Source organism: Lepidochelys kempii, chromosome 9 (genome assembly GCF_965140285.1).
Source record: "Lepidochelys kempii isolate rLepKem1 chromosome 9, rLepKem1.hap1, whole genome shotgun sequence".
In the NCBI taxonomy this organism is placed as follows: Eukaryota; Metazoa; Chordata; order Testudines; family Cheloniidae; genus Lepidochelys; species Lepidochelys kempii.
Genome location: NC_136388.1, coordinates 60,835,213 through 60,850,763, shown reverse-complemented (window position 1 = coordinate 60,850,763; position 15,551 = coordinate 60,835,213). Strand labels below are relative to the sequence as shown.

Here is a 15,551-nt window from a genome sequence, read left to right as displayed (position 1 = left end):
GCGGCCCTGGCACCTGTGGCAGCTTTGAGAGGGGTGGTGGCAGCAGCATCAAATGCCATCCTGGGGACAGAGAGCCCATGCCTCTGCCTCTCCTCCCAGTCGGCACAGACTAGCCGAAGCCTGGCTCCCTGCAATCTGAACACAGATGGAAGTGTTGTCTTACATTCCCCCAGTGACACAGCATTACTTACAGTTTTCTCCAGCAAATCTAGGCAAGCAGGGTGTTCCAAAAAAACGCCCCCTGGGCAGGGGTTGCAGAGAGCGTGCTGAGGTTGAGGCAGGGGGCTGGGAGCTCACATGGAACAAAGGGAGAGCAGTGGCAGACTGGCAGTACATTCCTGGCCCAGGGCACCCCCCAGGCTGGCAACGCCCAGTCATTCTGCGCTAAGCTCTCTGCAGCTAGGCACACTGATGACCCAGGCTGACCACAGGGAGCCTAAATCAGTGACACTGGCCTATGGGCCGGGAACCAGCATTTACCAGTGCCCAGACATAGGACCGTATTCCAGAAATGAACTCCTCATTGGCCGAGAGCAGCAGCCTGGCACTGCTTGAACCTGCAGAGCTCCCTGCCAGCTGCCAGGGGTATCCACCTTCCATGCCCTCTTGGGACCCCGTTACCTTCAAACATCTAGACACAAACAAGGCAGCTGCAGCCACCACAGCTGGGACATGAAAGCAACCACCCTCCGCCATAGGGAGCAGGGTGTGAGAGTGCTAGGCATATTGCTTACGTGTCCACTGGCCCCTGATCCCGCTCAGTCTTGGACTCGCTGCGAGCTCTAGTCACTCTGGGCGACTCTGGAGCAGGGGCGGCAAGTGCTGCAGGGCAGTGGGCGCCCTCCAGCCCCACCCTCAGCCTGATCCAACCGACCAGTTCTGGTCATGTGTGCAAACCGCAGTGCTGAGCCACGGCCCTTCTTGTGCAAGGAGAAGGGGGAAGTGGGGCGCTGCACAGGATGCAGGGAGGCATCCGACAGCTGCAGCATTAGCAAAACAGGCTTGCAACTGTCTCCTTAGCCCCACCCTGCTGACCCCATCCTTTTAAGCAGGACAGGGCTCAGGGCTGTCTCCCACTGTGGTGGCAGCTCCCATCCATTCCTCCGCTTGGATTTGGACGGCCCCCCTCACTCTGCAGGGTGTGACAATTAGAAGGGGCAGCGCAGCTGGAGATAGGGCAGGAGGTGCTGAAACGCCACAGCCAGCAGCCATTTCCTATTTTCTACCTCCATAGGGTGCATCCAACATGGGAGAATTTGAATACAGACTGCAGACTGGAATTGATCACAGAACTAAAAGTTAACGGTAACTGAGGTACAAGTGATGTGATCACATTTGCAATGTGTAAACAGAATAAATTCCAGACCAGTGATACATATAGTCGGTGCTTTAAAAGGGGCAATTTCACAAAGCTGAAAACAATTATAAGACAAGTCAACTGCGAGGAAGAAGTTAATCAGAAAAATGTGAATGATAATTCGGAATTGTTTAAGAATTCTTTACTATTCGCCCAAAAAGCCACAATCCCACAATTTGAGAAGTTTTCCATATGGGTTAAAAAAATTGATCTGGTTTAGACAGAAAGTGAAAACAGCCATAAAAACTGTATATAAACAAAAGGAAGAAAGGGAAAATTGATAGTAATGAACAGCAGTCAGAAGCTAGGAACTGTAGAAAATCGATGAGGGAAGCAAAGGGCCACAAGGAGAAATCTATGGCCAGCAGAGTTAATGATAATAAGAAGGAGGGGTTTTTAAAAAATATATTAGGAAGAAAAAGAATCCTAACAATAGAAATGGCAGAAATGTTCAGTAAATATCTCTGTTCTGTTTCAGAGTAGCAGCCGTGTTAGTTTGTATCCGCAAAAAGAAAAGGAGTACTTGTGGCACCTTAAAGATTAACAAATTTATTTGAGCATAAGCTTTCGTGAGCTACAGCTCACTTCATCGGATGCATGTAGTGGAAAATACAATGGGGAGATTTTATACACACAGAGAACATGAAACAATGGGTGTTACCATACGCACTGTAAGGAGAGTGATCAGGTAAGGTGAGCTATTACCAGCAGGAGAGCGAGGGTAGGGGGGGAGGAGAACCTTTCGTAGTGATAATCAAGGTGGGCCATTTCCAGCAGTTGACAAGAACAGAACAGAGATAAAAAGAAAAGGAGTACTTGTGGCACCTTAGAGACTAACAAATTTATTTGAGCATAAGCTTTCGTGAGCTACAGCTTACTTCATCGGATGCATGTAGTGGAAAATACAGTGGGGAGATTTTATATACACAGAGAACATGAAACAATGGGTGTTACCATACAGACTGTAACAAGAGTGATCAGGTAAGGTGAGCGTTTCATGTTCTCTGTGGTGTATATAAAATCTCCCCACTGTATTTTCCACTACAGGCATCCGATGAAGTAAGCTGTAGCTCACGAAAGCTTATGCTCAAATAAATTTGTTAATCTTTAAGGTGCCACAAGTACTCCTTTTCTTTTTATCTCTGTTCAGTATTTGGGAATAAAAACAGATGATGTAGTCATCGATGATAAACACCCTTTCCACTCCACTAGTATCTCTGCAGGGTGTTAAACAGCAGATACTAAAGTTAGATATTTGTAAATGGGCAGGTCCAAAAAACTTGCATCCAAGAGTTTTAAAAGAGCTGGCTGATGAGCTCACTGGACTGTTAACATTGATTTTCAATAAGTCTCAGAACACTAATGAAGTTCCAGATCCAGAAGACTGGAAGAAAGCTAATGTTGTACCAATATTTTAAAAGAGTAAATGGGATGACCAGGGTAATTATAGGTCTGTCAATCTGATATGAATCCCAGACAAGATAATAGAGTAGCTGACATGAGACTTGATTAATAAAGACATAAAGGAGGAGAATATAATTAATGCCAATCAAAATGGATTTATGGAAAATAGATCCTTTCAAACTAATTTGATTTTTTTTATGAGAATACATGTTTGGTTGATAAAGGAAATGGTGTTGATGTAATATACTTAGACTTCTGTAAGGCATTTCACTTGGTACCACAAGACATTTTAATTAAAAAACTAGAATATAAAATTACCAAGTCACACATTAAATGGATTAAAACTTGGCTAACTGATAGGTCTCCAAATGTAACTGTACACAGGGATTCATCATCAGATGGCTGTATTTCCAGTGGGATCCTGCAGGAATCGGTTCTAGGCCCTAAACTTTTAAACATTTTTATCAATGACCTGGAAGAAACATAAAATCATCACTGATGAAGTTTGCAGATGACACAAAAATTGGAAGAGCAGTGAATAACAAAGAGGACTGGTCACTGATACAGAGCAATCTGGATCACTTGGTAAGCGAGGCACAAGCAATAATATGTATTTTACTGTGGCTAAATGTAAATGCACACCTTTAGGAACAAGGTATGTCGGCGATATTTCCAAGATGGGGATGCTATCCTGGGAAACAGTGACTCTGAAAAAGATTTGGGAGTCGTGGTGGACAATCAGCTGAACATGAGCTCCCAATATGATGCTGTGGCCAAAAGAGCCAATGAGATCCTGGGATGCATAAACAGGGGAATCTCAAGTAGGAGCAGAGAAGTGATTTTACCTCTGCATTGGCACTGGTGCGAGCACTGCTGGAATCCTGTATCCAGTTCTGGTGCCCACAACTCAAGAAGATGGTGATCAATTGGTGAGAGGTCAGAGAAGTGACTTGAGAATGATTAAAGGATTAGAAAACCTGCCTTAGAGAGATAAGCTACATAGATTGAGCTCCTTGAGTCTAATAAAGAGAAGGTTAAGGGGTGACTTGATTATAGTCTAAGTACCTACACGGGGAACAAATATTTAATAATGGGCTCTTTAGTCTAGCAGAGGAAGGACTAACACAGGGGTCAGCAACCAGTGGTATGTGAGTCGATTTTTACTTGCACGCTGCTGCCAGCCAGGGTCCCAGCCTCTGCCCCCGCTCAGCCCGCTGCCGGCCTGGGTGAACGGAACCCCGGCAGAAAGCAGGCTCAGCGGGGCCAGCGGCCAGGACTCCGGCTGGCAGGAGCCGGCGGACAGAACCCCAGACCGGCAGCAGGCTGAGAGGGGCCGGCGGCCAGGACTCCGGCTGGCAGGAGCCGGCAGACAGAACCCCAGACCGGCAGCAGGCTGAGAGGGGCCGGCGGCCAGGACTCCGGCTGGCAGGAGCCAGCGGCCAGAACCCCAGACCGGCAGCGGGCTGAGCTGCTCAGCCTGCTGCCGGTCTGGGGTTCTGTCCGCAGGTGTAGTGTATTAAATTTCTCCCCGTAGGAATGTGCTACTTGCAGAGCACCAGGACTGGCAGCTGTAAGTAGTACACCGTAAGTAGCACATTCCTACAGGGAGAAATTTAGTACACCAGGGTAGGGAAGGCTCTGTGTCCCCAAACAGCAGGCCCACTTCCCGCCCCGACTGCCCCCCTGAGAATCCTCCACCCATCTAATCCCCACTCCCCCCCCCCCGGCTCCTTGTCTCCTGACCTCCCCCTCCCTGGACCCCTCACCCCTATCCACCCCCACATCCAAGCCCCCCTGCTCCCTGTCCCCTGACTGCCTCGACCGCTATCCACACCCCTGACAGGCCCCCTGGGACTCCCACACCTATCCAACCACCCCTATTCCCTGGCCCCTTACCATGCCACTCAGAGCATCAGGACTGGCAACCCTAAGTAGTACACTGTAAGTAGCACATTCCTATGGGGAACAATTTAATACCCTACACCTGGCCCTGCTCAGCCCGCTGATGGTCTGGAGTTCTCAAAATATGTTCTCTTGCCCCTTATCAAAAATTACACTACAATTAGCGTAAAAATTTGAAAACTTAAAAACTTTGTTTGTATGTTACAGTAATCGTTAAAAAATGTATAATGTTAATAAATACATAGGTTTGATGCAACAAAGTAGTTGTACTTATGTGCTTGTGCTTAATTTGTTTTCCATGATTTACCTTCTAAAAAAATCTGGCATATCTTGCACCCCCAGAAAGGGCATCTTGCCCCCCCAGGGCGTGCGTGCACCCCAGGTTAAGAACCACTGCACTAAACTGATAAGATCTGCATTTTAATTTAATTTTAAATGAAGCTTCTTAAATATTTTTAAAACCTTGTTTACTTTACATACAACACTAGTTTAGTTACATAATATAGACTTATAGAGAGAGACCTTCTAAAAACGTTAAAATGCATTACTGGCAAGCGAAACCTTAAATTAGAGTGAATAAATGAAAACTTGGCACACCACTTCTGAAACGTTGCCGACCCCTGGTCTAACATGATCCAGTGACTGGAAGTTGAAGCTAGACAAATTCAGTCTGGAAATAAGGCAAACATTTTAACGATTAGAATAATTAGCCATTGGAACAATTTACCAGAGGTCACAGTGATAGATTCTCCATCCCTGACCATTTTTAAATCCAGACTGGCTGTTTGTCTAAACGATCTGCCCTAGGGATTATTTCAGGGAGGTTCTCTAACCTGAGACGCCAGACTAGATGATCACACTTGTCTCTTCTGGCCTCGGAATCGATGAAGCTCAGGCCTGACTGAACCCAACAGTGGTGAGGGATGAGAGCCCCTGAGACGGAGGCTGGGCCTGACTCCACAGAGTGCAGGAGAGGGGGCGCTGACAATAGTATCCTTTGCAGGTCAGGGGAGCCCCATGTCCAGCAGAGACAGGCCAAGAGCAGAGCTGAGCCCCACCCTGCTGTAAGAGTCTCTGTGCTTCTTGGAAACTTCGGCAGCCTCCATCCTCTCCTTTCCAGGCCATTCTCCCTGCTATGGCTCTGTGCTGCTCAGCTCCCGCCAGGACCTGCAGGGACGGTAGAGAGCTTGCCCCACTCCCATCAGCTGTGTTCAGAGCCCAAAGAGAGGGTTGCGGGGAAAAGCTGAGCTTGCTACGGAGAATGGAACTCATTGGCTAGCTCTGCTATCTCTCCATGGGCCAGCATCCCAGGAGCTGCACTCTCTCCACCCGGCTGATGCTGGGGAGGGGCCTGTCATTGCTAGTCAGTAATAAAACACCTTCCCAGTGCTGCCTAACTGTTAACGAATCAATCACACAGATGGGGGGACAATGCCTCTCATTAGGGATCAGGCAGGGGAAGGCAGTGCCTGGCACATGGCAGAGCAGGGAATTCACATTAGCTGGAGAAGTCACCTGGGCCCAGATCCTCAGAGGTGCTCAGGCTCCTAAATCCCACTGATATGCGTGGAAGGGAAGAACCTCGACACCTCTATGGAGCTGGGCCATGGCACATCTCCCCCGCAGCGCAGGGTTTGTTCAAACCCAACTTCCCCAAACCCCATCTCCCACAAAATTCTGTCTGCGGTCACTACTGTCCCCCTGCAAGTTGCAAACTTTCTCAATACCCAGACAAACCCCTGCCTGTCGGGATCCTGGGCAAAGGGGGGCAGGACTGAGGGCAGTAACTGAAGCCAGGGACAGAGCACTATCAGGTCAAGCCAGAGTCAAGAGTCAGGAATCTGGCTGAGGTGCAATAGCAGGTCTCAGGGCCCCTGTTGGGGGTCCTGGGGTCTCCTGGGAGCCAGGCTCCAAGTCAGAGCTGAGGTTCAGAGTCAGGGAGCTTGGCAATGGAAAAGCAGGGCAATCGCAACAGATAGCTAGGAATCAACAATATTACCTGGGCATTTTCTGGTATACCCCATGGGCCAATACAGGGACAAGGAGCCAATCAGGGATCGCTAAGACCACTTGAGGCTGAGCTTGCTGTGGCATGTAACTTTTTTGCACTAGGGTCCCAAGGAGAAGCCCGGTAATAGCAGGTGCCAGGTGGCAGTGGGGGCTGTCAAATAGCCCTGTGGGCCTGGGTTCAAGTCCTGTTGATCCTTACAAAGCCTGCAGCCCTGGGCTTGTGCCTGAGAGCGAAAAATCAGTGGGACCAAGGATTCTAGTTTCACCATCCAAACTGAGAGGAGCAGACACCCCCAGCTGGGGGAAAGGAGATGGGAGCGCTCAAACTCACTTCCCTCACTGCGAGTGTTATTAACTCAGGAGAGGAAAGAGTGAGTCAGTGCAGATGGGTGTGAGAATCACGGAGCTGTAATCTGCAGCTGTCCCCTTCTCTTCATCCAGCGAGCCACCAGGGGTCACATGTTCTAGCTTGCCATCTCCAGCCAGAGTTGCAGGTTTCCATCGGTTCTGAGGCCAGCAGGGCAGAGCTGCCCTCCTCATAGGGTGTGTGACAGGCTCAGGGGTTGCCCATATTGCCTGGGAACATGGACGTGGCAAGATCTTTCATTTTTAACTGAGTGCAGAAGCTCCTGCAATGCCTGGCACCAAGGAGCCCCCTTCTCCCCATACCACAGCCCCATCAGCTGCCTCAGCCAGCCCCGAGGGCTCATCAGGCCATTTCGTTCCCATTCCCGCAGCAGGGCCAGGCTCTTCTACGGTTCGCAGTCGAAGAGCAACTTTGCAGCACTACGTCAAGTTCTGCGTTCCCATGGAAACCCAGTGGGAACCTGTGCAGTAAAGGAGCCATTTCCGCCAGCTCAGCCCAGGAGCCGGGCAGGGCTTAGGCCTGGGGCTGGGCTGCCGTCACTCCAAGGTGGTCTGATCCTCAGACAGCACTACCAGGCACAGTGCGCTAGGTGGCTGGCGGAGCCACATGGGAAGGGAGGCTGCATGGGAACCCAGACACCGTAAGCAGCAGCAGACCCAGCAGGGGAAAGGGTGTCAGCCCATCCACCCATGCCCTGCAGACTGGGCCAGCCAATAGGACTAACAGCTGAGCACCTGTGTACTAGAATGCCAGGGCAGAGGCTGTTTCCCAGGCTTGCATGCTGTGGCTCCGTGTCCTCCCCGAGGCTGGAACAGGTTTCCATACAGCCCATCCAATCCTGTCGGGTGTTTCCATAAGAGCAGCAGCCTCTCTGCTGGCTGCAGCTGACTCCCCACAAGCTGGCAATAAATAGGGCATTTCTTGTGTTAGTAGAAGGGGGATTCACACCTCAAAGGTGTCCCTGGAAGCTGCCTTCCCCCTGCTTTTCCAGTTCAACTGTCTCCAGCTGGTAACCCCAGTGGCCCCTCACATGGAGCAGAAGTGCCGCGGTTACAGCTATGGATATATGAGGAGCAGGCTGCAGCTGCCCTGTCTTTCCTGCTGAGGAGCAGCCTCCAAGCGGACAGTTGCAGCAGGTGAGATCCAGCCATTGGTGCTTAGCTCAAGAGGGCACATTGCATGTTGGGGCCTGTGCTCAGATGAAGTCACATCGAGAAAGGGGAAGAGTACCCTGGATTGTCGTGCTGACGCTGGCTACAAGCCCCCGGGCACACGGCAGCCCTGCTCACAGACCCTCCCCTACGCTCCGCTCCGATTGCAACCCAGAGCAGCTGTGGATTCCATCCTTCAGCCCAGCCTGGGGCCCAGGGGCTGGAAAGCACTAGCGGAGATGGAGAGTTCTGTTAACCCCAGCTGAGCAGTGGTGACAGCTGCCCTGACCCTGGGAGACCACCCTGGCTAGACGGATAGAGTCTGTGTGGCTGAAGAGGCTCTGAATCCCATGTTATGATGGGGTGAGATCACTGCGGGGCCTTGTCAGGTCAGAGCTGTGGCTGGCCCAGACAGCGAGCTTTATTCCCCATCCAGATTGCCATCACAACTGCAAAGCAAGGGGATACGAAAACCAGGTGCACAAGGCAGTGAGAAACCCCCCAAACCTTCCACTGTAGGTGGCCCCACGGTTGTCAGGCTCCCCCTCCCATAACTCTACCCTCCCAGCTGAGGTGGCCCTTCTGCACAGCATCCCTCCAGGGGCAGCGCGGTCTGCAGGTGATGGACACTGAAAACAAACGACCCACCAGGTCCCCGCAGAACTGAATCATTTCTAGTGTGTCAGCACCCTCACACAAACCATTCCACATCCCCCCCACACACACACACACAAAACACACTGCTCAGCATGGCTGTGTCCCACCACACCCTCCTGTGGCTCTGGGGCTACAGTGAGTTAGGCCCCGGAGCAATGCTCCCGCTCTGGCACTGGCTCCGGCTGGGACAATCTCTGTGCCGCAGTGTTCCCATCTCCCAGGGACAGCTAAGACTCACTGCCCTAATGTTTGCAAAGCACGCTGAGCGTGCGGGGAGAGGAGAGGGTTAATAGTGAGCCTTTCTGCCAGGAAAGAGATTGGCTGCTTTCTTTACAAAGGGGACATCATCAGACCAGCCAGCAGGGAGGGAGTCCCTGGGAGCTGGTAGTGTCACAGAGAAGAGCTGGGCTTGCTTGGGTCTGAGCAGGGGCTGGCAGGACCAACCCTCCCCAGGCCCAGGAACAAATGCTAACAGACTGGGACAGTTTGCTTTTAAATTAGAGCCAGACTGACAGCCCTGGTCACCCACAGTTCACAGAGAGGGGCAGTCAGGCAGAGAGAGGGGCTCAGTCACCCACAGACAGCGCAAGTCAGCGCAGGGCTGGGACAGGCCCCAGGTCTGAGACTTGCAGGGCAGCAGTCTCCCCACTGGAGCTGCTGCTTCCCCCACTACGCCTCCTGTTACTGTGCTTACTGCCCCCTGCTTCAGCTCCTGCCTGTCCACCCCAGCCAGAGCCAGCAAGGAACTGCCCTGGATTGACTGACACAGTCCTGACCTTCAGAGCTCCCCAGAGTTAGGCAAAGAGCCCACAGAGCAAGGCTCAGCCCACTGACACAGCAACCCCCAGCCCCTTGCTGTGACCTCTCAGCACCACTCTCTCCTTCTCACACATCTTTCCCCTTCCCTGGCCTCTCCTTATCAGGTCAGCTCAAAATAAGCCAGTCACTCAGGGACGGCTGTCACAGGGAGGCCTTTAACTGGAGGTATAGTTCAGTGCCTGACCACTCCCCCCTCCCTCCTCCTGGCAGAGGAATATGGTGTGCAAAGAATAGCCCAGGCCCTTCCCTAGCCCGAGGCTCCGCAAGTGCCTTACAAACAGTCCTTAGTCAAGTCTCACTATCTGAATGCTACCCAGGGGAAACTGAGGCACAGACTGATGGCAGAACAAGGCCAAGGTGTCACAGGGAGCCAGCCCAGACTCCTCGCTCCCAGTCTCCTGCTCAGATCCTACCCCACCTCACTGAAAGGCTACTCCTCCTCATCCCCATGGGCAGGCAATACAAAGTCCAGCAGCAGCACAAGCTACAGTCGCCAATGCCATGGGGCCTCCTCCTCCCTCCCAAAGTTGGGGAGGGCGGGGAAGGGGTGGCTTAGACAAGGGCCTGGAGGTATCAGGGGCAGTGAAAGATACCACAGCTTGTGTGTTTCAAACCCCCACCCACAATTCTCCCTCCCAGCCCCAGGCAACTCAATGACATTTGTTTTGCACTTACACCCATTTTCACCGCCATTTGCATCAGAGCTGGACTTGGCTCCACATGGTTAAATGGAAGATGTCACCAGAGACAACCCAAAATGTGTGTACAAGGGGGTCTCTGCACGCACACTTGCAGCTAAGGATTAAAGCCATGCTAGAGGTACCAACCACAAACATAGACCCAGGGGATCTTGCACTGATATCGCTATCATTAAATGAGTTACCAGGCTAACAGTCCAGCCTGCACTGCTTTGCTTAATAGGTACTGGCATGACAGGGGTCACCAGATGGTGCTGCTACACATAGTCTTCCAAGTTCTTTATCACAGTGTGCAAGCAAATGTTCAGCCTGTACTGTACTGCGGTTTGTGAGGCTTTGGGCAGGGGGACCTGTGTTAGCAACAGGTGCATGTGCTCTCTGCCTTGGGTTCTGATTAGCGTCAATCCTTGAGGAGGCATTGGTGCCTGGGGGCTGGGCACTGGTGCTGGGCTGAGATTCCTAGGAGAAGGGCATGCCCTACAGGCTGGGTGACCATCTTATTCCTGGACTGGTGTATGTGTGTACCCCCCCAGAGGGTACCCCTGGGAATCACACCCACAGGACCCTCCAAGCCTTTCCCTAGTGCCTGGGCATCACCAGTTCATAGAGAAAAGCTCAGCAGAGTTCCTGAGAGTCATTTTAATTCTGGGTAATGTTAATATTTGGTGGCGTCACTCTACAATGGTTGCCTGTACCTGAGGCGCCAGTCCTGGTGGGGAGAGAACAAGAGCAGACAGCAGAGAGCGCAAAGAATGAGAAAATCCATGGCACCATCAAAACTCTCCTCACTGAATAGTCTCAAAGCAAACACAAAGCAATAGCAATGCAGATTTTGCCACTCTGGTCCTCGCTGATGGAAGGTGGTAACACACGGTGGCCAGACACTAGCAACAAGTGGTGGCACAGACATACAAACAAACTCTGCAGTGGCTCCAGCTGGTGGAGCACCAGTAACAAAGCACCAGTGGCCACAGCAGGTGGTGTGGTAGCAACGCAATGGTAACACAATGGCCGATTTTCAGAGCAGTTGGAGGACGGTTACAGGGAGCTCGGTGACCTCAGTCCTGGTAACAATCTGAATTCAAGCACTGGAAACAAAAGGCACCAAAATGGCAAGCCTTACGCTCACCCCCTTCCTGCCACTCGCTCTGACTGGGCATGCCAAGGCAATAACAGGCCTGCTCCTCCTCTGGTATGCCTCACTGATTTCAGCTTCCTCCAGCGTAAGTGAGAAGAGAAGCAGCCCCAGCGCTCTGTCAGAGGAGCTGGGTGACATTCGCTGTGGTACCTGAGCTGAAATGCATGCTGGGCAGTGCCCACTGGGAGAGCAGCAGAAAATAGGAACCAACGGGATTTAGAAGGGATTGCACAGAACGTTTCTCATCTGAAGCCTGACTCACACTGAACTCACACACAGGCTGGTGCAGCTGCCCCACTTAAATGTGCCAAGTTAACAGCTCTGGATGCTGAAGATCATATCATAATGCTCACGCACAAAGGGGCCAAATTAAGGCTGTTGGGCAACCTTCATTTGGCATTTCCTATGTTTTCAGTGTTTGGCTTTGCAACCTTAATAATGTTCTTTAATGAAGGTGTATTGGATGCAATTTCCAAGGTTTTATTTAATCCCCAAACTGTCATACTGTGAACCATACAGACAGGGCAAGAATCTTTAGATACATGACTTGAGCTAAGGGAGTGACGGGTAGCAGGAGAAGGCTGGGACCTGCCACTAGAGAGGGATGAGACACACACTGCTTTGGGCTTTCCCTGCTAGTTGCTGACAGCAGAGGACTGGTGAGACTCAGAAATGTTACATTCAATTCCAGACTGGTTAGGGAAGTGCACTCTGGTGGTTACAGACCCTTTTGCCCCTGCACATCAGCCTCTTCCTCTGCTCCTGTCCCTTCACTGCTCCTCTCCCCACTAGCTCATGCCCAACTCCTGCCCCCCCTGCTCCTACCCTTCCCATCTCCTTCTCCCTGACTCCTGCCCCATCACCAACCTATCCTTCCTCTCTCCCCCTAGTCCTATCCTTTCCCCACCCCCAGATCCTGCCCCTTCTCCCCCCAAACCCTTATTACAACCCCCATCCCAGCTTCTGCCCCCATACTCCCCCCGCACTCCTTCACCTAACCCATCTCCTCTTCAGGCTCCTATTCCCCCGTCCCCTTCATCTTTTCCCCTCCATTCCTCACCTCTCTGCATTCCCATCAAAACTGTTTCCTCTCCCTTCTCCAGGCTGCCTGGGTGCCAGCTGGGGGTGGGAGGTCTCAGAACACAGGAGACAGACTCCCTGCTCTTAGTTCAACAGTCAACATGTCAGTTCAACATGACAGCAACTGTAGAGTAGCCCCATTCAGCCCCTGCATTCCCAGGCTGGAGCATGCTCTGTCCCGACCTGGGGATGGAGCAGGCCTGCACAGTCTGATCAGCACTAGGAGATGGGAGGGGCTAGAGCACGCTTGGCACAGGGAGACTTTTGGGAGAATTTAGCTACCAAACTCTAAACAAATTTCTACTGAGTATGTGAAAACTGAGATTTTTCAAAGGCTTGACTTAGTTTGGGCATTTTCCCAAGGGGACAGTTAACGCACATCCCCGACACAAAGGAAACTCCTCCACCAAATTTCAAGCCCCTGCTTAACAGCATGGAGGTGCTAGAACTTCTCTGTGAAAGTTGGAAGAATGGTTTTAGCATGGGCAAAATAGCATATTTTCCCCTAATGTTGGTCTCAGAAATGGCTGCACTGTTTGAGCTGAAACTCAGCCAGCCTAAGTCAGATCCCCGGCATGGGACATTTCAGCCTGGCTGGTTAAAGCCTTGCAAAGGTATAAGCAACTGAAAACACGGTCTTAGAAAGTCTCAGGCAGCAACCAGGGGGACAGCCAGGAGCACCAATCATTCCAGGGCAAAATCACTGCATGCTGCAGCACTCCGATGCAGTGGGCTGGAACTTCTGCACCGGCTTCACTTCAATTAAACAATGCCACTTCTGATGGAATTCAATGACAATAATTAATACAATCTAAACAGTGGGCCCTGTGCTATTTAATCTACTGTTCAATTCAATGGAGTTTATACCAGTCCCACATTTCCACTGTTCACTGTGCAGCAGATTTTTCCCTTGCAGGAGAGAACTGCATTGGCAAAGCTGTCGTGGGAGGAGTGAATGGTTTTGGCAGCTGAGTAAGGGACATTTGTGGCATTTAGTAGGTAGGAGACAAATTGGGATTGTGAGATAAGCATATTGGTTGTTGTTTCTGCTAAAATATTCATCAATAGTTAATGTTAGTATGTACAGTATCATTGTTAGGGTTCAGAGTTAACAGATCATAGAGATGAATGGGGCAATTCACCCTTCTCAAGCTGCAGATTCATGAAGGTGACATGGTAGCAGTTACACTCAGTTAACAGATCCAGGAAAGCAATGCTCACCTTGTTCTTTGATTTAACTTTCCTTCACTAACTCCTTTGCACCCTCCACCCCGCAGAGGCGCATCCCACTGTTTCCTCTCCAGCCTGGGAACGGGAAGAGACCATTATTTTGATTTGTAAATACAAACTCCTATTTTTCAGAGTCTCCTTTGTGCTAGACACACAATTTTTTTTCAATGAAAGCTTTGATTCAGCTCAGGGGTCGGGAGACATGGAGTCTGTCTTTATCTATGGGCCAGGGTCAGCTTCCACCCTACCAGGGAGCCTCAGCTAGGACTTCGGTCTCCACGGCCTGGTGAGTCCTTGGCCTCTCTGCTGACACGGGGCTACTGAGTGCCTCCTCCACTGACCCCTCAACTGTCTCTAGCAATCCCTGACCAGCTGTACTGGCCTGCGCCTCAGCCCCCTGTGCATCCCCAATGCCCCAAGCCATCTGGGCCTCCAATGGCAGTGCCCTACATTCAGGATCCACTGGGCTGGCCTGAAACCTGCACCAGCTCAGCCCCTCCTTCCCAGAGCCCTGGCAGGAGCAATGGATGCCCAGAGGCTCCCCTGCTCCCCAGTACTCAGGAGCGGTCACCATGGCAATGGGAGCACTGTCACCTACTCAGGGACAGAACAGCCATAAAAGGTGAAAACAGCAACAGCCAAAGAGGCGCTGCCAGTCAAAGAGCTGGGAACCTGCTGGGATACAGTCCTAGAGACCCCACAGCACAGCGCAGCTGGACACGGCCCCACGCAGGCCAGCTGGGCGACTTCCTAGGGGAGGCACAGTGCGGGGTATGGAGGGTGGGAAAGGAGATTATCATAAAGGAGACAGTGAAGATTAATCTCTTTGAAAGGAAGGGGGGTCTAGTGGTTAGAGCTGGGGGGGAGGGCAAAGCTGGGAGTCAGGACTCCTGGGTTCTCTCCTGGCTCTGGGAGAGGAGTGGGGTCTTGTGGTTAGAGCTGGAATGAGTGAATCAGGAGGCCCAGATTCTATCCGCAGCTCCACCACTGACTCCCTGGGTGATCTTGCGTGAGAGTCTCTTGCCTACTCAGTATCTCCACCTGTAACATGGAGAAACTGTGATTCCATCCTACCTCACAGAGTCAGGAGAATTCATTTATTCCTGTCTGGAAGTCAGGAAATCAAAACAAACCAGGGTAGGTTTCCATTCTGGGGATGCTCCACATGAGGCAGCTCTTCTAAAGGACCCAGATCCTGCTCGGGTCTCAGAATGATCCATTCTGCAGAGCTCCAGATGCTCCATGGTCACCATTAGAGAGGGGAAATCTGGTTGTCCCCCTCATCAAACGTGGCACTTTTACAAAAAGCCTGGCAAAGCTCACGGGCCCTGTGTAGACTGTGGCAAAGCCCCACCATCCTCCCTGGACCCCTCGGTGCCTGCTGTGAGCACTTCTTCCACCACTCTCTGCTCAGCCCTTGGATTAGGGAGGGCAGTGACTGGCCTGACTCAGAGAACTGCCTTCTGACATTGTCCAAACCCCTCCTGCAGCTCCGCTCCCCCTGCGGGGAGGGGAAGGAGGTGAAGTCATGCACTTTCTCACACTCACCCTCCTGAATCTGGATAGCAGAGGAAATGGGACTCCAGATTCTGTTCCCATGCCAAGCCGGGTGATTCGCTCCAGCATGGGGGATGTGTGGGACAGCAAGCCACAAACCATTTTCTCTGTGCCTGCCCTGTAACCTAGGCTGCTGGACGCTGCACCCACCCCAGTAAGAAGATGACAGCCAAAACGAGGA

At 51.5% G+C, this 15,551-nt stretch overlaps 1 protein-coding gene across 7 annotated transcripts in view; it reads right to left on the bottom strand.

Annotated features, from left to right (window-relative positions):
- The window catches only part of NHSL2 (NHS like 2), a 151,749-nt gene that overhangs the window by 42,298 nt on the left and 93,900 nt on the right, over positions 1-15,551 (bottom strand). Inside the window, exon 1 of one of the 7 annotated variants that reach the window (XM_073360621.2) lies at positions 735-866. The exons of the other annotated variants lie outside the window; for them this stretch is intronic. The gene's annotated coding sequence lies outside the window, so the exon portion shown is untranslated. Of the gene's footprint in view, positions 1-734; positions 867-15,551 lie in introns of those variants that run through there. 7 annotated transcript variants of the gene reach the window in all.